We start from the raw sequence: 11585 nt of genomic DNA on the forward strand, positions 1-11585 counted from the left end.
TACTAGTAACTGGTAAAACTATTAAAAATATTACTTCAATTTTCACTTCTGGTGAAGAGAGAAAGAGAGATTGTCAGCACAGTGTACTTAAACATGCCTCAGCTCTTTCCTAGGTGGATCTTTAGTTTTTTAATGCTGCTCAATTAAATAAAAAAAGAATGAATCATATAATAAACATTAGTCAAATGTAATCAGTCTATCTCTCAGGCAATTGTAGTATTACAGTGTTTCATCTGTCGTAGAAGTACGCATCAAGTAGCATAGAGTTGAGGTGTCCATTTCTAAAGAGCTTTGGGACCTTTTGTAAGTTAATTGTTAACTGTTAAAATGAGTTAGAATAGTAGCATAATTCAATATTATTCATAACAAATCTATGGCTGTAGGGCTTGTAGTTGTGCCCAGGTTGGCTGCCTTGTCAAACCTAATAATCTGCTTCTGGGGTTTCCTCCTCAACCAGAGGGTATTTTTGCAGAACGGGAACAGACACAACTTATGTTTGATGGCCGAAGTCAGGGCAGGTGTATTGTTCAGCACTCATGGAAGCATAGTGTTTAGTGTAAAGTTTGACCAGATCTTCTAATCAGCAATAAGTCCCACACTACATGTGCAGTGAAGCAACTTCAGCCAAGCCACTTGCCTCATGCCTTTCTATTATGCAGTATATTATTATTTCTATCTGTGACCTCTGCTCTCTTTCCTCATTTCCTAATCTCCATTTTGTTCCACAAATGAAAGTGTTCAAGTGAACTGTTAATCATACGCCAGAGGGTACGAATAAGCAGCAGGAAGGAGGAATGTTTGATGGTCCTACACGTGCTCCAGCTTTACATTTCTCTGGCGTAGCGCAGAGTGTTCCTCTCTCGGTGGAGTGGATGCTTGGGCAGAGAGCTTGGAACGATTCAAAGGTTTCTAGGAAAGAACAACCGGTCTTACAACCGGAGACAACACCCTCTCCTCCTTCCTTCCCTTTCTCTCGCTGCCTTTTACTATGTCACATAACTAGCAAATTCCTCATGTCTAAAGCAACTCAACAACAAAGCATACATAGCATAGATTTGTCAGATCATCTATGGAAGCCATATTTCTACAGTTGAGCCCAAAATGCTGTGTACAAAAGATTGATGTGCAATTCAACTACTGTGTGATTAAGCTAATAGTCAGGTTGTTTTATTTTGCTACAGGTTTTCTGTGTGCTCTGCCATCTCCAAGACTGGATGGAGGCTATGAATAAAACATTGACTCCATTAAAAAATGAATCGCCTTTTACCTTAGGCGTAATCATGGTGCAATTCCTCCCTGAGCCCATGTGAATGTGGGTGCACGTCTGTCTGTATGTCTATTTGTATGTGTGCACAGATGTGTCCGGGCTGCAGATGTGCACAATTTCATCTTGAAACCACAATTACATTACATTTTATAAGTATCAGAGGTAGAAACAAAGACCCAGTGATGTGTCCAAAAAGATTCCTGCTGTGGAAGACACAGGTGAGCGGTTGTACCAGATATATTTGTTCAAATATAGCACTATTTATACCTCCATAATACTTTTGACCTATTATGTCTTTCATCATTAACAGTTTAATAGTGAAAGCATGACATGGCATGGAAAAGAATTGTGTAGTCCGAGAGAAAATAGTCAGATTTATATGAGAAAGCTATAATTACCTAACTCATATCTAAAATAAGCTAAGAACATTAGTGACTAGTCATGAGGTATGAACCTCTCAGGCTGAAAATGAGTCCCCAGTAGGCCCAATTGGGGAATTCAAGCTTTGGTTTACATTATTTAGATTTTTAAAGATAGACTTGGCAGAGCCTCAGGCCATTTTCCAGAAATTTGATATCATATTCACTGATTTGTTTCAATCAATCATATATTGACCAAAATAATTTGAAATACAAATAATAAACATTAATGTCCCTCATGTCTTGGATTAGAGAGCAACTCCTCTTCTTAATGTTTTTTTTTCTGACAGTCTGAGACCTTTCACATCCTTCATCCATCCAGTGTATTTGCCCTGTTGTTCTCTCCCTGGGGACTCTATACTAATTACGCCAAAGAGGTCTCTGCTGGGTAGAAGCCGGGGACGACTGTTTGAAAACGACACATGGACTGACTGTGTGTGTGTGTGTGTGTGTGTGTGTGTGTGCGTGTGTTGCAAAGGCCAGGCAGATTTCATGACTCCACTGGGCAGAGACAGGATAATAAATTACAACAGAGCAGCAGCTGGGGGTCTGTGGTGTGAGTGTCAATGTGTGTGTTTGTGTGTACCTTTGGGCCCACTAGATTTCAACCTACCTTCTACCTACAGCAGAGTCAAATCTGCAGTTTGAATCGTCTTTCATTCCTCAATCGTATCTGATCTCATACTAACAATGGAGTGTCATTTTGTATGCTAACCAGTGCTAGTGCAATGCTGGCAGTGCTTTAAGTGCTAAACAGTTTATGAACTGCAAAAAAAAAAATCATAATTTGTTTTTGGAGAGGCACCGACTTTAGGGTAAGAATTTGGCAAACCCAGCACAATTACTATAACTGCCGTAGAAAATGAGTAGCGGCGGATACCCTCATGCAATCAGAGGAGGACTGTGCACTTGTGTAGAAAAAGCTTTACAGCGTGTTGGTTTAGCAAAAATGTTCCTGATCCTTCTGGATCAATAGGGTCACCAATGTTCTGAGAAGGTGTAATTGTGTTTGTCTATCTTTATACCGTTCAATACACCTTCGTATCTTGAGGGATCGCTGTACTATATGCAGCAGTCTGCAATGTGTGAGTTTGTTGTTGCCATGGAAATTTGGGCTACTTGTTTATTCATTCAGCGTTGGTGACACATGCAAGGGATTCAGATGCCCCTTGCTTTCATCAATTTTCTTCTTCATTCACCTTTTTTGAAGAAAGAAGAAGAAAAAATAGAATTAAGTATGAATCTGTTAAAGGTTTGTGGTGTGTGTGTGTGTGTCTGCGTGTGTGTATAATTGCACGATGTGAGGTTTCATTTACCTTGTGGGCACTTCTCCATGGCTGATGAGTCTGGCTGGGTGACAGGCTGGAAGGAGCCAGGACAACAGATGCTGGATGGATGTAGTGACCAGCATCAAGCAACAATCTACCATTCTGATCACTTTCTAATCGCGTGAAGTTCGGTTTAGATCAGGGGTCTCGTTTTGACACGTTTTCACAGGAAGTGTTGTATAATTTGGATTCTAAACTAAACCACACCACATGATATAATGCATTGCCTCATCGTTTTTTTGTGATTCAATTCCCTTTTTCCTCAGAAGGATTTTTCACCATGGCTCTTTGGTTCAGACGGAAATATCTCAAAAGCGAGTGTAATATGAATTTCAACAATGTTGTTGATCACCTGACCTACAGAGCCATTAATCAGGTAGACCTTTATCCATGACATATCCATTAGCCACAGCTGTACTTTGTATTTAGTGCTAATTAGCCAACGTTAGCATGCTAAACTTAGGTGGTGAACTTGGTAAACATTACACCTGTTATATTCCATAGTGGCAAAAGATTACAATTAAGTGAAACTCATTTTTCATTAACTCACCGACATTGTTATACATATTCATATATTAGACTTTATTTAAGTCTAACTGCCAACTGGTTGATGTGCGACTATTTTGCCATAATTTCTTTTCGACAAGCGGCAGACATTGTTGCCCCTCAGATATTCCTTGACTCGATATAACAACTAGACAGCTGACATTCCAACTTAGCTGCTAGCCAACTTGTTATTCATAGCAATGGTTGCAGCTACTTCCCTCTCTCAAAACAACATGATTCCCATGGAGGACAGAACCGGTTTTCTTGAGTGTGTTTGATGTCCACTGACCTACTAGTTGTACACCAACTCTCTTGTAAAGTCTGTCTGCAATAGGTTGATTGTGTGTGTTTGTCTTTCTCTTGTTTTCTCTTTCCTGTGTGTCTGTTACACACACACACACACACACACACACACAGTGCTGACAGAGGCTAAATGAAAGACCAATGGACAGAGGAATGCTGAGTCAAGCAGACCTGAACCACTCGCCGCACCAATAAAGGCACAGAGCATGTGGCCTCATAAATAATGAAAAAGTCCTCCTTAAAGCCCTGAAAGTCACAGATATGTGTGCCCTGGTGCTTGTGTCAGTAAAAGAAAAAGAAGGCATGTGTGAGTAACGTTGGCTTATTTAGACATCAGGCTAGTCCATGTGTCTCTGTGGTCAGGACAGGGACATGTCAGGTCCGTGGTATTTCCAGATCATGTTAACTGCGAGGTGGAGCTCCATGTGTCTCTTATCAGTGGGCACAGCTTGTACCTGCGAGGATACTGTGATGTACTTCAATGTGTGTGTCAGCCAGCCAGTCTGAAGGATGTGCACATTGTGACTATCAGCCAGAGGCTTCCAGACATGAAAACACGTAGCTCCCTCCAGCAACTCAGTAATCCCTCAAATCTTAGTTCACTTTAACTGAGAAGTGAGAATTAAGGAATTATTGGTACAGCTCCTAAAGGCAGAACCTCATTGCTCTTTGAAATGCTTTGATCTTAACTCATCACTTACATTAATTGGGTATGTTTTGTTTGCATCCAAGTATCTGGGCCATTAAAAAAGCATTTTAATTTAATAAAAAATGTATTCGTATTGAAAGATATTCTGTTTTTAATTAGTATTCTGTATTCAACACGATTTAAATGGAATGAAAGTGTTGACCATTAAAAAACAAAACATTTTTCATAAAAGATTCCTTCCTCTCAAAGATTTATATTCTCATGATTACCACTACAGATGTTTTTGTCATCACGGTGGTCCCTTGCACCAAAAGGGAAGGTCTTGCCCCTGCTTAGCAGTTGCACGTGTAAGGGCAAAGATACATAACATGATATTGCTCTTAATATGTCGTCAAAATCATACACAAAAGACTTTGAGGTTTCAAAAAGATCTGAGGAAGGACTGAAGGGAAGGTCACAGATGCACAGGAGCTCTCAGGAGTTTACAGGATTTCATTAATCCTTTTTGATGTCTCGCCAAGTGATGATTGCTGTACGAGCAGCGTTGGCATCATTACCAAGCAGAAAGACTTTCTGACCTTTCCAGTGAGTGACAGTGCAAGGAGGGGCCCTTTAGTAAAGAGATTGATCCTCCCACCCCAAACCCTCACGGTCCCCCAGGATCTGTTGTGTTTATTGACCTCAGTTTGCAGAGGCCACAATCTGGCCCATTGGTAGTTAGATCCATTGATTAGAGTATAACACAGATGATCAATTGGTTAAAATTGCACTAGCTGGGAGCTCAGCCAGTCACAGGCTATGGAGGCTATGGAGGGTTATGGAGGGCATACAGCAACGTGACTGTTGGAAGGGGAGGGGGGGGGGTGTGAATGATCCCTGGGTCATGGAAGTTCTGCGTGCATTCAAACAAAACAGCCTTTTGTGTGCAATCATGCACACTTGTTCATCATACTTTCATTTAGATGTGTGCTCTGTGTGAACATATGTTAATCATGTCAACCCACACAGAGGTAGGGCCCACTATACAATACCTCAATAAAATTCCTAACAAATGGTTATATGAAATTTGTTTGAGTGTTTTTTGCCTACAACAGATAAAGCAGAAAGATGGATGGCGAATATCATAGTTATTTATCGGCTCTGGTCATGTCCGGTGGTCTGTCGGACGGTAAACTGCCACACTACCAAAATATCTTATCAACTACTGGATGCTGTGAACTGAAATCAGTGTATCGGACTACAGGAGCAGAAAATGCTCTCGTTAAGGCCTCTGTGTGTACAACCCTAAGTCTTTATTGAATCATGCATTCAATGACGAGTGGTCAGTCCTCTGCAATGCTGCCCACACAATGACGTGCTGAGTCTTTTTACGTTCCCCTTTGTCTGGGTTCGTGCCGTCTACTTCAACCCAGCATCTCTGCGTCTCTCTTCCTCTTAGCCAGCAGTAGTGGACAGATGTTAGGATCAAACCCCATCAAACATTTACAACCTCCGAGACTCACTCCCTGACATCAGTGAGGCTCACACACTCCACCTCCACATGCACATACGCATGACTTCCTCCGCTAACTTGGAATTATCTTCAAATTCATAGTTTGATGGAGCTAGGAGAGAAGTCTGGGTGGTATAGATATTCCTCTCACTGGCTAACTCAATTTCTCCACATAGAGGATTCCTACATGCCCTCTTCTACACTTCAGCTTAATGCATTTTTTTGTTTTATTGAAGAAATCTGGTCAAGCACTTTCATTAGGACATGTTGAATCCATCAGACTTGTTCCACTGCGGCCTTAAGTCCCCAGGGTCCTGTATCCCAAACAACAGCAGAAGGACGATACAGAAGAAGGGAGGAAAAGGGTGATGAGTCAAGGGAGAGACATAGAGAGAGAGAGAGAGAGAGAGAGTAAGAGGAGGAGGAGGACGAGGAGGAGGAGGATGACTGTTTTGAGGAGGATGGGAAGAGAGAAACACAGATGATTAGCAGGCGGGGGAGATGGAGGAGGAGTGCTGGAGGTGGAGGTGGAGGTGGAGGCACAGGAGCTAAAATGGATAGCCGCATTGCTGTCATGCTACAATGTCCTTCAAGCTTTCACTGGAACAACAAGCACCCACTGATGATGACGATACCATGCAGCAAACTCCTCAAGCCGACATGACTTCCAGAACCACGGATATATGCTCGGGCACATGTCCAGCATCAGCAGCATCATTTCCTATATGTGAAGCTGAACAACGTTATGGTTAAAAACAACCTTTTCCTTAATTGCAGTCCTTGAAAACGCATGATTTGAAAAAAAAAAAAAAGATTCATCTGTTTCTGCCCCAACAACCCCTCAGACATTTGGTTGCCAAGTCAACCACGGCCGCCTCGATGACAACCAGCCATCAGCGGTAGTCAGCTTTTCTGTAATTCATCTGAATGACTCTTCTCATCGTGCGTTTGTATTCTGTCTGTCAGGCCCTTGGGATCATCACAAGTTGGCATGTTTAAGTCACTGGTGAGACACTTTCCTAATGCGTTGGAGTCCAAAACAAAGCTAATTAATATTAGAACGATTTTTCATAGTAATAGATTAATCATACACGGAAGTGATGAATGCTCATGCTACTCAATAACCTGTGGATGTACAAAGAGTCAAATGATGATAAATCAGTGTACCACACACACTAAGAAATATACTCATTGTATTATTCAAAATGAGGCAGTAGTTCTATATAGAAGAGCTGTAAATTATTTCTGTGAGACTTGTGCATGTTTGTTAAAGCCTTTTTATGTAGAAATGTCAACAGGACACTTTGTACATCAAACAAGTTAAGTCATTCAAATTCCTATCATATCCTGAGTTCAATGTCCTTTTAATCCAAAGTGTATGGGACAGGCTGGCGGGATCAGGGTAAGTGCACATGTGTAAGAACGAGGGAGCAAACAACGAAGAAGCACTGGATAAGTAACTCTCGCTGTAATGAACGGGTGGCATCTCGGAAAACAGCTTTCTGTTATCAATGCATCTAACCGATCATCGGAGTACAATACAGGTGACAGCAACAGCGGTTATGGTGGATCACGAGGCCACTGTGGTATTGTGGGAGTGTCTGCTGACTTGATTATTTCACAGGATTTTGTTAAGATGTACCCGGCCGAAAAAAAATCTGCACTTGAATGCAGCACAACTGGAGCGATGCCTAGCCGAGCTTACCGTGGGATAGTAACACATACTACAGAATGAGGCTGGCTTGAGAATCGAGCACTAAATCAACGAGGATGTGCGTCCAGCAATATGTGTGGAGATACTCGAAAAATGTGTAATGTCAGGCATGTTGGAAATGTTGCACACCTTAGACGAATCAGGATGTGGTACCAGCTGTTTTTTTATTTTGGTAAAGAAGGTTAATCTATTAAGAAACTGTAAGGAGATAAGGAGAGGGTGTTTTTACTCTCAAATCTAAAAGTCCTTAAAGATAATTATTTGCCTTAGAGTCTCGGAAAGTATATTATGGAAGTCACAAAAGGTTTTTCGCTTGGAGTAGCACACATTGGTTCACAGGCTGGCTGCTGCAAAGTCTGCGACACAGAAACAGAAATAAAATGATTGCATGGAAGGTTGCACACGCATGATTCTCTGTGTACAGGCCGGACGAGCTCGAAGAGCTGTGGCAGTGCACGGGGAAACAGTAATGGTGGAAACATACCCCAAGTCATGCATAAACTACAGAAAACATTTGCCTGTTCTCACATGCATGGATTCACTCACTCACTGACCCACAGACAGCCATGCTGCTACTTCTCAAACCTCGTGCTATAATAAGATGTGTGAGTCATGCTATTTCATTACCCATAATGACTGTCTAATGACACTCTGTGACTATGACGTTAGAATAATAACACAAGAATAATTCAAAGGTCACAATAACACAATAGCCTTGATGCCAGTCAGTGCATTTTAGGCTCTCTAATTCAAGGGAAGATATTCCCAACAACACACAAACACACACACCCGCACAGAGTCACACACCTTTGCATTCAGAAACTCCAACCCAGCTCCAGTGATGAGTCTGAGAGCTCTGCAGTGTTGCCAGTGCTCGACTCATGCTGCAGTGTGCCTGCAGTCATTGAGATGCATAGCGAGGTCTAAACAAAGTTCTGCCAAGTTGTAGGCAGCTATTTAACCACCACCAACACACACACACACACACACACACACACACACACACACACACACACACACACACACACACACACACACACACACACACACACACACACACACAGTCATGCACAGGAAGGGAGAGACATAGCCAGGATCAAGGGAAAAAGCAACACCTCTTCTGTGGTGTAAAATCAAAAAATAGAATGTGTTGATTTTTTTTTAAATAGGAAATTATTTCAGTGTGTTAGCATGAATGTTGCGTAGGTGCTCTATCGGGACTACTCCCTACCATTAAGATCTGTAAACATAAGCTGACAGATCTGTGACGTAGTACTCCAGGAGAGTGATTCTTTGAGCTAAATACCTATGTCACAAAGCCAACACGGTCACAGTGAGCAAGGCGTAGTGTCACCATATTTTCCATTATACTAGACCAGTACTATTAGCTCTATAAAGCAATACTTAAATACGCAAAGTGTTCAGCTGCTGCTCCATTGCAAAGATAAATCGTTCTCCTGCAAAAAGAGCATCATTCAAGGTTCTTGCTGGGGATGACAAATAATGCAAAAAATATTCAATGGCGCCTCTCTTCAGGTGCAGGTTCAATAGGGCCATGAGAAGCTGTGGGAGCTTTGTCAATGTGAGTATGGTACCCAGGTTGACATGCATGGATGTGCTTCTGTTCACCTCTTGAGTTCCACTGTAAATACCCGTCGACCCGTCAATAGGACAAAAATCCCTCAATAACTATTGGATGCGTTACCATGAACTTTTGTGTTAATTCTTAACACCTCAAATGTTGCTGTTAAAGCTGCGTTTGAACTCAGCAAACTCTCAGTGAAACTCCACTAATTTAAATCCGACCCGATGTAGCAACAATAGAAAGAAAAAGAAAGCGTGCACTCAAACACGCATTCAGCTTAAAAGCAGGTGCATTTCAAACCTACAGCACAAAGCAACACCCTGATCTGTAATCTGCAAAGAGCATTTTGTGGGACAAAGGTCACAAGGCAGCAGTTTATCTGCTTGGGGGGAGGGGTTTGCACGGTGAAGGGATGATCAGCCAGCCAGCAGAAGGTGATCTAAACTGATCATTCAGCATATTTACGCAGCAACGTCTTCATTGTGTTTGAATAACACGTTAGAATGTTTAAAGACAAACTATAGTCCACTATGAATATAGTACAATCATAGATGTTGTTAGTCATCGTACATGATGTTGTTGAACATACTTGGCAGAAAACCATGGAATTAGTGGGATTATTTAGGATATTCATGATCCCGAGAGGATGGATTAAAATTGTATTTGGAGCCCTTTTCATATAGTTCCATCATAGGGTCACATTTTACCCATTACTAACAACACAATGCACAAAAAGGAATGGTCGAAAATCCATTAAGTTTGGCGCAGATATTTATGCTTCCTTGATGTAGAGGCCTAGTATTTCAAGTGAAATCAAAAATCTAATATGCAGAGGTCGATGAAATCTCCATGTTCTTGCTGTGATGAGAAAACACACACCAACGCTTGTCAGTATGTTATTTGTTTAATCCAATATTTAGCCTACTCACTATGGAGGCTGTAGAAGCTGTTATTTGGATTCTTTGCATTAAAGGAAGTGTCAGTGTGAAGTGCTTTTCACAAGCGCACCTCAGAAAGCCGTATTTTGCATCAGTGTGAAGGAATTAAGTTTTTCGACTGTGGCCATTATTATTCAGTCAATTTAAATGTATCTGCATGCAATCCTTCCAGCAGACTAGAGATGCAACTTTTTTCTTTTTTAGAGAAAAATGATAATCACCTGATCCTGCTGTTTATAATTGGTCAAGGAGAACTCGTCATTTATGAAAAATAATCTGCCTTCTCGTCCCTTCCTCTGCCTCTCCCTCTCCGTTTTAATATGTTCTGGAGGGGGGTGTCATGTGACCTTGCTGTGTGTGTGTGTGTGCCTATGTGTGTGTGGTCCTAAAAAGGCCTCATAGGAGGTGTTTGCTCCACATAGGCCCCTGACAGAATGTCTCCCTAATAACTAGACCACAGACTCCACACACACATTCACGCTCGTACAAAATGAATACGGAGACACCTGAGGGCAAAAAACAAAGGGAGGAAGAGGTCTGGATCAGAGAGAGAACTGCACCGTCACTATACATCCAGTCTCATTTTCTAGAAAGCTCTATAGTAATTCCTCAATGAAAGAAACTGCTGCATCACTCCCAACATGGATGCCATTTTGTTTCGGATGTAGAGCCGCACTGGAACGTCTCGGACAATTTGACACTTTTGTGTCAGTGTTTACGTGTTACATGTTTGCCTAATGTCTTTTATCTTTGTCACAAACATGCATTTTTCTGTCCCACCCGCTCTTATCTTTCCTGCACTTCAGCTTTTGGTGTCACGATGCCTCTGATTGCCGCGGGTAGCAAAAACAAAACGACGACATTACCATGACAACATGAGCGAGTGAAGTTGGGGTTATTTCTGAGGCCGCACAGTCTGTGTAGACTAACTTCATGACACCGATGAATCACCAGGAGAAGCAGGACCAGGATGTGAGACACTGCCTCCCTCCTGCTGATCCAGTATGCATTTAAGCATGAGATCAGGCGCTTCATAGTACACTGAATTTGAATGTAAATGACTTAAGGATGGCGTTTTGAGTGGTGTTGGTCTTTATCTGCAAGATGATGACATAGCATAACACTGACAATGGAATCTTGTCCATGGTTTGGAGTGAAGGTCACAGCTCCTCTTGTTGAAATTCTTCCTACAGATTCTCCAGTAAAGCTAGACAGAATTTTCCTCTTTAACCTTCACAGTTATAAAAAAAACCTTTACACCCCCCACCTGACTGGGTTTATTTCACCTTTCTTCCTCATATCGTTTAACTTCCTGCTGTCGTATCCTTTACCAGCCTGTTCATC

Source organism: Pungitius pungitius, chromosome 16 (genome assembly GCF_949316345.1).
Source record: "Pungitius pungitius chromosome 16, fPunPun2.1, whole genome shotgun sequence".
Classification (NCBI taxonomy): Eukaryota; Metazoa; Chordata; class Actinopteri; order Perciformes; family Gasterosteidae; genus Pungitius; species Pungitius pungitius.